The sequence below is a fragment of the Manis pentadactyla genome, chromosome 9 (genome assembly GCF_030020395.1).
Source record: "Manis pentadactyla isolate mManPen7 chromosome 9, mManPen7.hap1, whole genome shotgun sequence".
NCBI classification, from domain to species: domain Eukaryota; kingdom Metazoa; phylum Chordata; class Mammalia; order Pholidota; family Manidae; genus Manis; species Manis pentadactyla.
Genome location: NC_080027.1, coordinates 63,395,683 through 63,412,375, shown reverse-complemented (window position 1 = coordinate 63,412,375; position 16,693 = coordinate 63,395,683). Strand labels below are relative to the sequence as shown.

General features: G+C 37.3%; 1 protein-coding gene across 3 annotated transcripts in view; it reads right to left on the bottom strand.

The window, feature by feature from the left end:
- Window positions 1–16,693, bottom strand: part of LUZP2 (leucine zipper protein 2) — a 493,734-nt gene that overhangs the window by 80,748 nt on the left and 396,293 nt on the right. The window lies entirely within an intron of this gene.

The window sequence follows — 16,693 nt, the reverse complement described above, 5'->3', positions numbered from 1 at the left end:
ATCCCACCTAATTCCTTTACCTTTGCAAACATTTTGATGAAAGAAAAGAGCACTGGCCTCTGACTTGAAAGACATTTTGAAATCCTGTTTCTGTTAATTGCCAGCTATAGGCTATAGTTATACATTGACAGAAAGATGTTGCAGTGAGCTCACAAAGGACCTGCAGAAGAGCCTGCCTCCACCTCATGGCTCAGAACTTCTCTATACCGCTGGACTTTGCCTGTTTCCTACATTTAGCCCATGAAAAGGATCTAAAGCTGGAAGAATCTTTCTGCTGTTCTTGTGTGCCAAGAGGATTGAGTTGGCTGGGAAGAAGTCAGAAGCAGAGGCTCAACCACTTTTTCAGTGACCAGGGTATCTCCACTCTGGGTCTCCACTCTGGCTGCTACGATGAACAATGTGTGGGCTTGGAGCAAGGCTGTAGCCAACCACCAGCATGCCTGTTTGTCCATTCCTCTTCTTTATTCCCTCATCGTATGACAGCCAGAACCCTGAGCTCTGCCTTTGATTACAGTTTTCTGCCATATGGTGACCAACTAAGAAGGGAGGAGAGAGTGAGATACTGTTCTTGATTATGAAAACCTGTATCTATTCTGTGTATCCATATATAGCTTTCATCTCATTATCTGATTTGGGGAGAGTGGCTCCACACTTCACTCTTGTGGAAAATAATTTCCAGTGGAAATGTCCTTGAAGAGCTATAAAATATGTACACTTATAAATGTACATATAATGCTTAAAAGTAAGATCATTCAGAATTGAGAGAGAGAGAGAGAGAAAGGAGGCTGGGTAAGAGAATGGGCTTCCATCGTGAGGGTACCTACAAGTGGGGGAAGCCCCACAAACTCTGAGCCCTGGGCCCTCTGACCACACTTTCCTTAGCCCCATCTCTGTCACTCCCATTGGCCAACTCAACACTGAGAAGATTTCAGGACCTCGGTCTCACACTGCTGGCTCCTGCTCAGGCCACCCCGCCTGCTCTACATCCTTGCTGCCCAGGCCCAGCTGCATTCCTCAGCCACTGAGCATTCAAGCTTCACACTGTGACCACTGTGGCCCCTTACCCCCAATGCCCCCAGAGACCCTGCCTGAGCCAGTATCTGTCCACAGGACTGAGCTCCACTGGACAGAAGGAGAAGAGCAGCCCTTCCTGTCCTCAGCACCTGCGCCTAGGACAAGAGTTAGAGATGATGGGGAGGGGCAGTGGGTGGGCCTCAGTGGTGCAGTAGCCAGCCCACATTAGCCCTGGCTGTGGGAGGCTCCTTAGAGCCTGGGGGAAGGGGACAGCCCATTCATGCCAGCCAGCCTGAGTGCCCCTGGAATTCTGGGCACCAGCTGGAAGAGACCTCCGTGTGCCTGGCAATCCCCTGCGTCTTGGCCTCCCCTCCCTCCCCCAGGTTTTCATGCCATGTTTTTTCTCAGGGTCCTCTTTGGTGAAAAGCCACCTTCCTCAAGATGCTGTTGTCAGTTATCTGCAGTCCAGAAGCATCTGCATAGGTGGCGGCCTCCCTGCCTTGGCCCCTGTCCCTCCTGTGTGGTTTCAGCCGAATTCAGCCATCCACGCTAGGGGATCCACAGCCAGCCCTCCTAGCAGCTAAAGATATGAGTGTATATAATTTATAAGTAATACATATACATATATTGAATGACATGTGCTCAAAGTTTATTGATAAACCTTATGATTAAAAATGTTTGGAGACCGCTCAGAAGATTGGAAGAACTTTTTGTGCTCAAGATTACTCATACAATGAGGATAAGGAACTCACAAAAGAAATATTCTTAAGTACTCAGTGTACTCAGGTGGTTGCTGAAAGAACAATGGTAGGACTGAACTTGGTATGTGCGATTCAGTGCATCTGTTATTGTATATGAAGCACATCCTCCCAACTCAGCAGCACTAGCCCAGGAGCTGTAGACAGTCCTCAAGAGAGACAACACAGGCCACCACATCACCACTGGCATCTTTCACATCCTGTCTACCACAGGGATAAGGGAACAGAAAGTCAACAGCTCCTACCTGCTTCTACTCACCCGTATAAATGTATAAAGTCAGAGTGCCAACATTATCTTTGGCCATCAGATTCTTTGATGCAACACCTGCTCATTTCACCATTAATAGCTTGAAAGTAATACTGAGAGACTCGGAAATGGAATGACTAATATATGTGGAAGGACCAAATTTAGACTGCAAATTATACAGGAATAGCTTAGCATAACATCTGGTGTTTGGTGTTATTCAAAGTACATTTTAATCTATTAAAATTATAAAGTTCAATAAGCCCCTGCATTGGGTAATAAAAGTAGACATATATAATTTTCCTCAAAATTAAATTCTTTTAAGTGTCATATTCCCATCATGTATATTTGTATATGCACGTAACACTTATGGCCATTTAAAGAAAATTTATGCAGGATAATTTTATATCATGTCCTTGATATTAATTCCTTTTTTACCCTTAAGAACACTAAAACTTTGAAGCAAACTGTCTCACACCCTTTCTCAGTCATACATTTTAGGATAGATTACCTCAGCACTAATTTCCAGAGGTGGGGATGTTATTTTCTTAATATCTCTATCTCAGCTCCCTAGTCAAATGATAGTGATTCGTTTAGGCATATAATTTAACAGAAGACCAAAGACAAGAAGATATTTACTGATGGCCTCTGGAATAAAAGTTGTCTCTATGCTTCATGTGAGTGAATAAAAAAGTATATACTTTCTTTGGTAGTAAATATGAACATTTTTAAGCTGTAATAGGCATTATTTCTAGAATAAAACCGAACAACAGTTTTATGTCCTATAGAAGAAAGCAGAGCATAGAAAATAGCAAATAAATATATAACAGAATCTGGTGACTTTAAAAACTTCTTAATCAAACAACACCTGAAATCAAATGACCTTGCATGTTCAGTTAATGTAAATAAAATTCATTTTTCATTAGTTAAATTCTTATTACATATTAACATTTTCTGTCTTTTAAAATGAAAGATTCAAAACTCTTCTAGACACGACACAGTAACTGGTGTTGGGCTAGTCTTCTTCCCACAATTATAAGCTAATTATGCTGGGCTTGTGAGCCTTCAAATATTGGACACTCAGTAGGTAGGACCCATACCAGTTCTACCTGAGGACAAATTTGTGGGCTTGGTGTAAAGGGCTGTGTCTCATGCATGTTACTATAGTTTCACTGAGTTGTGGAGGGAAGACTAAATGGCTGGACTATGCAGGACAGGAGATCAGAGAAGAGTGTGGTGAGCAAGGTGGTAGAAGGCTTCCAAAACTCATTTTGGGGGGACATTCCTGCAAGTCGTTGGCTGATAGTTGGACTGAGCATACACAGGACAATATATTACACAAGGCTAATCACAATGTAACTTTGCTTGGTTGAGAGCAGAACACACACACCAGAGGTGGAGCATTGCAGGAAGATGTTAGCATTTTTGAGACATTCATAAACCTTATTAATACCACAGGCATCAAAGTGACAGCCTTTAGATTCACAGCCATACATTAGAGCAGTGGTTGGCAAACTACAGTCTGAAGGCCAGATCTGGTCCACTGCCTGGTTTTATGAATAAAATTTTATTGGAACACAGCCACTTTTATTTATGTATGTATTCTCTAGTTCTTCTGTGCTACCATGGTGGAGCTGTATAGTTGGAATAGAGACCATATAGCTTGCAAAGACGAAAATATTTACTATGTAATATCATTTACATAGTTCATTTACAAAAAATGTTTGCTGAGTCCTGCCCTGGTATAAAATTTTCTTTAGGCTTGTTGTAATAAAGTCTAAATCAAAACCCAGACAAAATTTTGGGAGATGCAGTTGGGGACAGACTTTTGGAGGTTTAGCTCAGTCCAGTTTGAGGATTTTCTTGGACTTGGATATTATCCTGGACTTCTCACATATCTGCACTAACAAAGTATAAAGCCACCTCTACATAAAGGTGAATACCAGTGTTTTAGCTGCATTATAGGACAAAAATTAACAATCTTCACAAGAAGATAAAATGAAGAATCTCTGTAATGTAGAAATGATAATATCCAGCACAAAATAAAATCTTACCAGATATTCAAAGAAATGAAATATATGACCCAAAGTTAAGCAGAAGAGTAGACAATGGTAGCCAGTGGGTTTGGGGATAAAGCTAATGAATCATTCAGAAGAAAAATACCCCTTTGAAATTTATTTTTATGCCATACAAATAGAATATTTACTGTGCTACTTATTTTACTAAAAACTAATTTCTTAAATATACAATGGAAATTGTATTATGTATGTAGAATTAAGAAAGAAAAATGAGAAAAAGATGTAGGCAGGGAGAAGTGTTTCCACCTATCCACCATTAGAGATTAGATGATTGCCATAGCAAATCATCCTTAATGCTCAGACATCTTCTTAGAGACTTGTGTCTCTTATTTTAGTCTTGGGAGTCACGTTGGGACTTACAAGCTAATTTTTAGGTATCTATTTAGATTTTTAGATCTGAATTAATGGATCCTATACTCTAAATCACACATCTAGAAATTCTCAAACCATCTGGGAAATTTATGGATTTTTTTTCACCATGACTATCACTAAACAAGAAATTGTTTGTCTTCATGAGAAAGAGATGTCAGATACTTCTTTTTTTACAGTGCCTTGAGGAGAAGTTTCTGTGATCTGTATGAACCTGTATTGAATATATTGCTTTGAGATGTGATCTGGAAGCATCTCATTTTTTTTTTTTTTACTGTGGAATTTATCTACTTCATGAAAGTAAAAACCTTTCCTAAGTTACTATGAACCTATTTTGTCTTTGTCTATTCTAAATTTTCTAGGTAGTAGTAACTGCTAAGAGTTATGGCCTCAGATCATAACAGACTATATAGTTATTAATTAGAAAGGGATTAAGAAGAAATGCTGGTCATCTGACCTGTGTCTTTCTAAGGCAGATATTCCATATACTTGTATCTTTTAAAATCCTGGATAAGGATTGATTCTTCAAACTACACAAATAGTGTGCTGATTAATCATAGAAATTAATTATTTCAAATAATTGTGAGATGAACAGAAATAAAGTATAAAATACTTGCAGTTTCTGTATATTTATGGGCTTATTGTATTCACATATATCCTCTTATCTAATATTGGCCTGTGTTTTTATTTTTTCTCTCTGCTATCACAAAATAACAAATGCCATTTAATAAATAATAATAAATACCATTTTGTAATTATCACACTGTGGCTGGTATGTGTCAGCTCCCCTTAATTACCTCCCAAATTTTATCATTAACCCTAAGCTGTATAGTATTACCCATATCTGACAAATGAGGGTAAAGGATCAAAGAGAATAAAGATAGAACAAAGTTTTGGTATAAAATCTGTCTGACTCCAAACATACTACACTAGGTTTACTCTTTCTCTAAGGACTCAAAAACTATATTGAACAACACAGGCCCTAGGTACAGCCACAAAGTAGACAACTTTAGTCCATGACAGTTTTAAGTTTTTTTTTAACATTGCTCTGTCCTTATTTCTTTTTCCAAGAAACATTTTGTTTTTTCACTTCTGTAGACATTACTATTTTTTATCAACAAAAAGTGTGTTTGCATTCTTAATTTTTTTTAAAATTCCTCTAATGGGCAAGCCCTTTAAGACAAATGTTCTTCAATAATTGAAAAAATCCTCTGGCTCACCACAGGCCTCATTGTCCTGGAGCTTTCTGTATTACATGATAGTTGATTATCTCTTATGGAAAACTGCCCACTGTGACCTCTCAAAAACCTTCCACCCTTCCTTCATTTATTCTATCTCTGCTCCTCTTTTTCTTACTACTTCTTTGCCTTATATTCTGGTTCTTTGTCCTCTTATCTCTACTGAAAGGTGAGAATTCATGAAAAAGCTTAGTTCTTATTATACTTATGACTCATTAAACAGTCCTATCTCCATATCTTTCCAAAACCAGAAAACATTTACAAATTCAAACCATTTTTAGAATTTCTTGAAAGATATGTTGAATCATCACATGCTTATGATTCCTCAAAATCAGCCAGTATAAAAAGAAAGTTATAACCTTCTCTTCACATTATTGTCAGCAGTGCATCATATTGGTTTCTACTAATGCTGTAACAAATCATCAAAAGGTTAGTGGCTTAACACAAATTTATTATCTTTAAGTTCCGGAAGTCAGAAATCCAGAATAAGTCTCACTGGGCTCACGTCAAGGTGTTGACAAACCTGATTTCTTCTGGAAACTCTAGGACAAAATCTGTTGTTTCCCTCTCCCAGGTTCGAGGCTGCCCACATTCCCTGGCTTACTCGCAGCCACAAGACGCCAACCTCTGCTTTGACGGACGTGTCATCTTTTCTGACTGACTCTTCTGCCTCCTTTTTATAAGGGCTTTTTTCATCACATTGGAACCACTTAGATAATCCAGGATAATCTTTCCATGTCCAGATCCTTAACCTATATGCCTCTACAATTTACCTTTTGCCAAATAAGATAACATATTCACAGGTTCTGGGGATTAGGATGTAGACACCTTTAGAGGGTCATTATTGTGTGTCCCCAGAACACCATCTCTGCCCTGAACTCAAAACTAGTTTTCTTCCCATGTCCCTTCACTCATAAATGCCATTTGTTCCATTTTTACTGTTTTTATTATGATTACTAAAGTAGGTCTTCATTTCCACTCTTTACTGGATTGCTGCAACTGTTTCATTATGTCCCCTGCCTTAGTCTCTGCTCTTCTCCCACCTCTGCCAGGAAGGAATCCTGTACACCTACACCATGTCTGTTTTTCAGGACCCTTTCTTTTAACCTTTTTCTACTTGATCAAAAAAAACAAAAACAAAAACAAAAACAAATTTAGTTTTCCTCATAGTTTTTGCAATAAAATGCAAACTCCATATTCAGTTTGAGGCTCTGTGCAGTCTGTCCCTGCATTATCTTTAGAAGCTGTTACTTTTGTTTGATTAGACAATGTACCCAACCCAAGGCCAACAGCAGTGTTGCTCACTGCTCCCGGTCACAGAATTAGTCTAGGATATGTCCAACTTCTTCAGGAGAATTGCCCTGAACAAGTTAAGGAGTAGCAGTTCTTCAGGAAGGCCTGCGTGAAGTTGTATCACAGATGTGCGCTGTTAGTTTAGAATTTATAGATTGTTAGGTTAATCTGGATGATAATTTATTCATTTTATTTTTTATTATGTGCTTCATATGTATAATTTCTTCACTAGATTTTCTCCTCTCCCATTCAATCTTTCAATAGGTATTTATTGCAGACATAATAAATCCCAGGCACTTTATACATTTTATATCCATTAATAGATAGCCTCCACCCTTTCTTCCTTCCCTCCCTACTTTTCTCCCTTCTTTCCCCCTCCCTTCCTTCACCCCTTGCTTCCTTCCTTCCTTTTCTCACATCTTCATTTACCAGGTATCATTTTCAACACCCTGATATGAGATCAGTTGCAAATACAACATAAAGACAGCACTCCTATATTAAATGCATCTCAGAGTCTAAAGGGCTTGTTAAAAATTTCTGTATTCATGACTACAACTACTAATGTATCTTTCACACAGTGAAACAACAAACTTATATTCATGTTCTATTTAAAGTCACAGGTACTCAAACTTACTGGTAGAATTGCAAGTGTCTTACTAGACTGTCAGAAGAGAAGAGAAATTTTGAACTTAGAGCCTTATATAATGTCTCATTGGCCTTGTTTATACTTCACTGAATAAGGCATGTTCTTATGCACCTCGGGATCTTCACATACTCCTATTCTTCCTGCCTTAAATTATAGAAAATCCCCTGCTATCAGGTTTCCCTTGGTCAATTCCCATTCATCCTTTAGATACCAGCAAAAATGCTAATTCTCATAGAGATCCATTTCTGACCTACAAGTATAATTTTAGTATTCTTGTTATATTCCCTTGTGAAGTACTATATTTTTTTCTTCCTATTACTTCAGCCAGTTGTGATTTTTTAACATAGAAAATGATTGGTATGATATGTATATGAACCAATAAAATGTGACTCTGCCCTGAATGCTGAGCAGGACCCTGGGAGTTCTCTGTTTGACAGGTGTCTAACAGTCTCTAAGCAGCGGCACCATGAGAGCTCTAAGTGGGCTTGCCACACTCCCATAGATTTAGCCAGGAAGGAGACGTGAGCCCAGATCAATTTGGACAGCTTATGACTCACACTGAAAGCATAAGGAAGATCAGCATGGCATTGGCAATCCATGTGACTAGTATCATTGGACGACATCAAACCAGGGGTGCCATATGACAGACAACATATGTGATGTGTCTTTCACCATTGGGGATCCAATGCTAAACTACATCAAAGCACAGTTATAGCCTACAGCTGTACCCAAATGAGTGGGAGCGGTGTGATATGGGAAGTCCCATGCCTCACTGGCATGAGAAAGGAAGATAGGAAAGTGCTTCATGGCAGCCTCTTGCAAGATAGGGAGGTAGATGGCAGTCTTATGATAGCTTCTAAGACCACCTATCCTATCTTCTGTGGAAGGTCACAGGGCATTCCACCAACTATATATGTTAGCCTTGCCTGTGGGATATATGTGCATAGTTATTAGCGTGTTACGGCACAGCCACTGTGCTACATCAGGTGTTAGCCATTTATTGCTGAATGATAACTAAGTGCCCGGAGAGGCAAAGGGTTCCAAGAGAGGGGCCAGGATGAAGGAGGTAGTGGTTATTTACCAGTTAGTACAGAAATGTTTCAATATTTGAACAATTGGCATGCCTATATTAATGCATACTAATTAAATTAAATCCATGCTTATTGCAGTTGTCATCTATCCATTTATGACTATTAATGTTTCATTCCCTCAGCAGACAATAGGATCAATAGGATCAATCACAATATGAATTGCCTTGGTTTTGCTAGCCATTGAATCAATTGTTAGAATAGTGCAGGGGGCCAGTAGATGCTTAATAAATATTGGATGTATAAATGAGGAAATTTGATGCTGATGTTACATACTGTACTCAGAAAACAGGTGTTTCATTTTTCCCCAGAGCATTTTTCCCCTCATTTGTGTCAGAAGAGCCCCAGTATTTACAAGAACTATCTAGTTGAACATTTTGAAGATTCGAGTCTTCACTTTATCATTTCAAAGAATGCTCCTCTAGGAGCCTTTTCAGTCCACCATGTAAATCTCTCTGATGTTGTCTGACAGTTAATTGTCATGACAGACAATGGCTGCACTTCTTCTAACAGGCACAGGAATTGATGGCTTAACATTAGTGACAAGAGTGTTGAAGGCACAGTGGATACAATCCAGCACAAAATTTTGTAGATGTCAGAATTAAGTCAGTAGTAAATATTTTGAATAAATATATTTTTTGCTATGTGAATCTGCCTGAATGTCATCTCCCTGTGAAAATCCTGCCACTTGAAGGCTGGATGAAGCCAATTGTTTAATTTTGTCACTGTCAAAGTACAGCAGCTGCTCTAGATGCTAATCCTAAACATCTTTTTAAATTCTTTTTCCATTAAGTGAATTTTGATGAAAGCAGCATGTATTAAAATGCCTACATACCAGTTAGTCAAATTCCCTACTATTCTCAATCTTTTACCTCTTAAATTCATTTGAATGCATTTTAGTTGCAATTTTTAACATGTTTCCTGGACTATTTCACACCAGACTTATTCATTTCACTTCAATTTAAAAGTGGAACCAAAAAATACAGAATTTGGTAAGTAAGGGGTAAGCCCTGGAAATGTGGGGTTTGCCCAGAGGGAAGCAAAGCTTTGCAACCTATGTCAACATCTCACCTCTCCTGTAATTATATAAAACATGAACTGCCTTCTTTTAAGCACCTTTTATTTTTTTCATATACACTAAAGAGTGCTTAGGTCAGTTCTAAACAATTTACACATACATTTAATAGTAAAACAACCAGGCAAAGTAAGCATTCTTTTTTGTTTTTACCAAATGTGCAAACAGAAATTTGTGAAGTTCAGCAAACTATAGAAGAAATAAATTCAAACTCAGTTCTTGATTATCTCAAAGCCCACCCTTAAACCTCTTACAAATTCCTCACTTCCTTTAATTGTTGGTTCAAGTGTCCCTGCTTAAGGAGTCCATTCTAAACTCTTAACATTGCAAATGCCTCACTTCCCACCTGGAATTCCTAATCTTCTGTATCTCTCTATTTTTTTCTGTTTCCTGTAGCAAATGTTTATAATTGTGGATAATGGAAAGCCCTGAAATATAACCTAAAGATGTATTTTCTTTTTCCTTTTCCATTTACCAGCTTTCAGAATATCAACAAGACCCTTATTTCCTCACAACATCCATTTTCTGTAAAATAGGAATAACAGCTGTAAGGCTGGAGGCACTGGAGGGGGAAGGGTGAGGACAAGGCAGGTGGAGCAGAGACAGCACAGCTCTTCCTGGATTCCAGTCCTATGACGAGCCAACAAACCCGGGACGCAGACCCCCTCCATCCGGAAGGAGGAGAACTCTGGCTGTCCATCACCCGACCCTGAGCCAATAAAAAATTCCCCACATACCCCTGGCGGCCCACTTCTCCCTCCCCTCCCTGTGCATATAAAAACTGCCCTCCTATCTAGTTACGCGCGACTTCCCAGGCCTGTAACTAGCCAGACCCAGGAACATCACCAGGGAATTGCTCTCAAATAAACTGCCTGGTCCTTTGTTGCCTCTCCTCGCCTGCTTATTTTGGCTAGAATTTATCTTACAATAGCAACAATGAGAATTTATGGAATACTTATCACATGCCCAGAACTGTGCTGATATTAACATATATTTTTAAAAGTTTTTCAAAAACTCTCTGTAAGTATTATTCTCACAACCACTTAGCAAAGAAGGCAAGAAAACCTTAGAGAGGCTCTACTTGCATGGTCCAAGGGTGCCTTAGTAGGATTTGGTGCTTGGTGTTCATATGCCTGATTCCAACATGTTTATCTATTTAATACTACTGGTCTGAGGTAATACAATATAATGCATATTTTTGTTTCCAATCATGCTATTTTGGGCTTCATTGCATTCCAAATAGTAAACTGCAGTGGGACAGGAAACTTGCTCCCTCCCTTTGACCAAAAACACCAATGTCGAAAAACAAACTGGAGTTTTCATGGGAAAAATATTTCATGGAACTACCACAGACAGCACAAAAAGAAAACAAGAAAAATTTTAAATACATGTCTTGATTAATCGATTTTTCAAGTGAACTATATGTCATGGGTCACAGTCTTAAAAATTTAGAGCTACCAAGAACTTTAAGAAAGTTAATTAACCTAATCCCTTGGTGGGATTTCCTTCTTGGGAAAATAGTGCTAAAATGTTTAACTGCAACAAAAGGGCGTTTCAAGATTTAAATGAGGTGATACATTCAAAAACGCTGGCACAGCTTGCTATTCATTTATTTATTTATTTGGGTCTTAGGGGTGATTACCAGGAAGTTAGAGGTGTCCATTTGGTTTCAGCTAAAGTTTGTCTTTGTAAGCCAGGTCATTAGTTATATTGCTTCTCTAAAGACAAAACAAAAACAAAACTTAAGCTTCTGCTGGCCTTCCTAGCATGTCACTGGTCCTCGCAGTTATACGGCTTGTTGCTGTAGCTGTCACAATGGGTCAAAATGTTTCTTCTGTCTGTCTTGCATCTGTCACTTTGCTTCATTCCCTTAACCTACACAGGGCTCAGGGTATTCCTGTGTCAATGAACATCATCTAACTCTGATCATCATAACTGGAAAATGAATGAATGAATAAACCTCTTCTAAATAACACCTTTTTACTGAACACGAGAAAATCATTTATTTTCCCAGGCAATTTTGTAAGCTAGACATTATGAAGAAGTGTTATGAGATTTACTGTTCCTCTTCCTTCTGTCTCCTATTCTTTCATTCATTCATCCCATTCATTCCCTAATCTTCCCATCCATTAGTTCAGCTACTAGTCACCTCATTCGATTCATCACATTTCCTTTCACTCACACACCTTTTATCCTATTACCCATGCATTTCTCCATTTACCTACTAACACATCCATCCACTTACTCATCTCCCCATTCATGCATCTCTCTTTTCATCTATCCACCCATTATCCATCCACTCATTCTCCTACTCAACCCAGAAACCTATTCAAACAGCTCAGGACATTTGAGATGCAAATATGAGATACATTAACCTCATTTTTGACAAGAAAAGAGAAGAAACTTTATTCTTTTGGTTAGAGAATCCAAAAAAGTTTTGAAATTATTTCCAAAGATTCTGATCATTTCTTGCCTGTGCACATTTAAATCATGAATCCTTAGACTGATTTACTGTATATGAAAATAACTACTCTCCTGGACAAATCATCTGAGCCAGAATCTTAAGTGGCTTAGTGTGGACTTCAGTGTTTTGAAATATTGGAGCATAAATGTTGATGTAAATCCAGCATTAAGAACCCATAAGACAAAGCATATAGTGTGGTTCTCACTAAAGATCATGATTCGTCTAACATGCCTCAGTAGAACACATGCATCCTTACTTATGTTTAACAATAGTATAAAAAGACAAAGGCAGAGGAAACCTTAACATCAGTATGCTCAAAATGTGTCAGGAGGGGATAGGGAATGGGGGACTAAGATTGATGTTTTCAAGGATACAAATGCAATGAGTAGTAAGTAAGCCATAAAGATCTCAGGCACAGAATAGTGAACACAAAAAATTTTGTACTGCAAACTTGATAAAAGACTAAAACCTAATTATCCCAACTACTAAAAAGAAAGGATAATTACATAATGTGATAAAGATGCTAATATTGCTACAATGGCAGTCACATTACAATAAATAAATGTATCAAATCAACATGTACAAGTCAAATGTACTCGATGTTTTGTGTCAAATATATTCAATGAAAAAATCAATACAAAAAATTTTCATAAATGTGCTAAATTCTAAAACCACCACAATCACTGGTGTTAGTGATAAGAAAACAACATATTTTAGAACTGTCTTACTCTGTTTGTCAATAGAAAAGAAACCAGGCCTCCCCCCCTCTTCTCTCTGTCTCTCTCCCTCTGCAAATAAGCTTTGCATTTAAGTACATAAATAATCATTTTTGTATATATATATATAATTTTTCCAAATAGCTTATTATGAGAAAACCGTGTGTGTAGATACAAGAGGAAGCTTCCTCTTCACTCTACAGAGTCAACAACATGGTACAAATACCTCTGGATTTTCTCCCCACTGTTTTTCACTCAGGGAGGGGGGTTTATGAGTGATGGACTTTCAAGTTTCCAAATATCCATGACTGCTTTTTGTATATTCAACAGGGTTAAGATCTATTTCCTGTTGTCTTTTTACAGACTTAAGGAAAAAAAAAAAAACCTTCTAACCTGTGAATGATATCCTTTAGGTAATTTAGAGCCCAGGGACTGACTTCTAGAAGCAATTGTGGAGCCAACCCTGTCCTGCTCTTGGGACTGTGCACTGAACATGTGTTTTGCAGAGCAGCTAGCCTAGTCTGTGCCTCACATGCCTGTTTCTCTTATGCATCTATGAGTCAGGTGGTGACCTGGGCTGAGTGAGGGATCAGATTTGGCTATTGCTTGTCATGGTGCTACCCTCTAATCCAGGGAAAAAAAAACAGTATTAGACCTTCATCCTTCTGATAGCTGTGCTATTATTCAACTGGTTCAGACCATAAAGGTCAAAAGCATCATTTTGAACATATCTTCACAGAAACTCTCCCGTAATATTTGTGTGTGTGTGTGTGCACATATATGTGTATATATATATATATACACAAATATAAACTAAATCCAAACTAAATATATATTTATATACATATACAACATTGCAGCACTTCTTGAACTGTGATTACCAAATTAATCATCTGAGACATTCCCTCCATCATCTCAACTCATTCTTCAACTGGATTACTAAGGAAATTCAAAATCTATCAGTTTGCCAACATTCATGACAAGCCAGATTCCTTCAATGTCCTTTTTCTCATGGATTCATCTACCATATCCTCATGGCTATATTATGTACATTCTACTTTTTGTATATCTTTCAACTTTGTCCACTCTTCTCCATTTCTATTTAGCAATTCAATCCAAGTTACTCCCATTTCCATCTGGACTGCTGCAATAACCTCACGTGCTGTAAAGAGTTAAAAATTGCAGGACTGAAAATGCTGTCGTTACAAAGACCTGCTTTCTGATTTAGTCCTTTACTTGCATTTGGGAAGGTTTCCACTATTCACTGATAAGAGTGGCTCAGTGTTACTAAAGTCTTTGTGTAAACAATATGGATTATTCTAAAAAAAATTTGCTTTCCTTCAGGGAGTATGGATTTATGGTATATGCTATGCAGATAAAATGGATAATAAAAAAGAAATATTGAAAGCATCAAGAAAACAACTTATCATGTACAAGAAACCCCCCTAATATGACTAAGAACTGCCTTCTCATAGGAAAGGCCAGAAGGCAGTGTGATGTCATATTCATAGCAGTGAAGGAGAAAAGAAGTCGTTCAAGATCCTATATCCAGTAAACCTATTTTTCAAAATTGAAGGTAAAATAAATACATCTCCAGAAAAACAACAACAAAACAATGTTGCTAGCAGGTCTGCCTTACACAAAATCATAAAGGAGGAAGTCTTTTTGATGAAAAGCAATGATGGCAGTCAGTAACTCAAATACACATTTAAAAAAAGAGTCCCTAGTAAAGATAATTAATTGTGAAAGACAGTATATTTGCATCTCTCTCCTCTTTTCTTTTTAACTAATTATTAACAATGGCATAAAACTATGTATATGTATATACACACACACACATGCACACACACACATAGTTGTATATAAAATAGCATTGCTTCTCTAACATATAAAAACATAATATATTTGACAACAATAATAACAAACAAGAGAAGTAGGAACAAAGCTGAAACAGAGTAAGGAAATAAGACCTTTTGGTAAGTTAAATTCACAGGAAGAAATAAAGAGAATAAAGAGAAGCAGGAATCACAAATAAGGCTAATAAAACATATTCTAAAATTATACATTTATAAAAAATTATATAATTCCTTCGCTCAGCTTCTTTAAAAGACAAAAAATAGAGTATACATAGTCATGATATGAATAACATAATAGGAAAAAAATGGTCTGTGAGGAGGGAATGGAGCTATATAGGTAAAAGATTTATATCCCTCACCAAAATGTTAGTATAAATCTGAAGAAGGTCTGATAATTTGATATATATTATAAATCCTAGAAGAAGCATCAAGAACATAGCTCAAAAAATATAGTTAAATAATTAAAATGGTTTATAAAACATTGCATTACACAAAAGAAGGCCATAAAATAACATCAGAGTAACAAAATAGTCATGAGACATAGAAAACAAAAAGAAAAGTGACACACTTTACTCCAACTATATAAATCATAACACTATATGTGAAGGAACTAAACAATCCAATCAGAATGCAGATTGTCAGAATGGCCAGAAAGCAAGAACCAAATCTATTTATTCTCAGCATCATTCATAATACCCAAAAATGGTACCTAATGTCTAAAATTAGATGAATAGATATGCTCTGATATGACTGAGCCTTAAAAACATTATGCTAAGAAAAGGAAGACTGCTACAAAATACCAACTATTTTATGATTCTATTTATATGAAATATTTAAAATGTGAAAAATCTATAGAAACAAAATTAGACCAGCAGTTTTCGAGGGCTAGGGGAGAAGAATAGGAAGGGATTGCTCACAGACATGGCTGTCTCTTTGTGGTGATGAAAATGTTCTAAAACTGGATTCTGATTATGGTTGGAGAAGCTTGTGAATATATATCTTAAAAAAAAAACTGAATTGGATGAGTATTTGTTATATGAGGTACATCTCAATGAAACTATTTTTTAAATTAAGAATTAGCCAAGTGAAGAACAGAACATGAAGAAAACAATCATTAGAAGAAAAACAGTGATAAGAAAGGGAAAGCTACAAGAATTCTGTGATTCAGTGTTTGCCGTTTGTTGGTGGGGCTGAAGGGGTAGGTAGGGATAAGCCTGCAAAACAGACGAAGGAGGTTGGATTTAATCCTGTAAGGATTGGGCATATTGTGTTAGATTTAGAAGTAGAATAATGGGTAAATTTAAAATTTCAATGGATAACCCTTCTCTTGACAGTGTGCAAGGTAGCTCAGAGGAGAAAAATCTGAAGTCAGGGAACTCTGCCAGGGATTCAGGAGAGTCTGAACCAACAGAAAGAATGTGAGGATGTGGAAAGATATTTAGAAGGAATATTTTATGATTACTTTTCTGGGTGGTTATAAATAAATGTACAGTTATGCTGGTACCATCTCTCAGCCTCTTATTATAGGCTTCAGATTTCCAGAATTAGATGAATAAGATCACCTGCTTCCTTCTTTTCAGGTTTTCCTATTACAAAAACAGCAGGGAAGAGTGGAAAGATGCGGAAAGGATGCATTTTGACATCCAATTATATTGCTAATCTCTGGAGCTGGCAAATAGGAGTCTATTCAGGGATAGGCACTTCTTGCCAGAGGCTTCTGGCAATTAATACGGAAATGTGTTTTCTAGCTTGAAAAATACTTAGAATTTTACTGAACAGATTTAAAGAGAAGAATTGGCACTCATGGCTTTCTACAGTGGTGTACCCCAAATCAAACTTTGCATAAATGTAGAT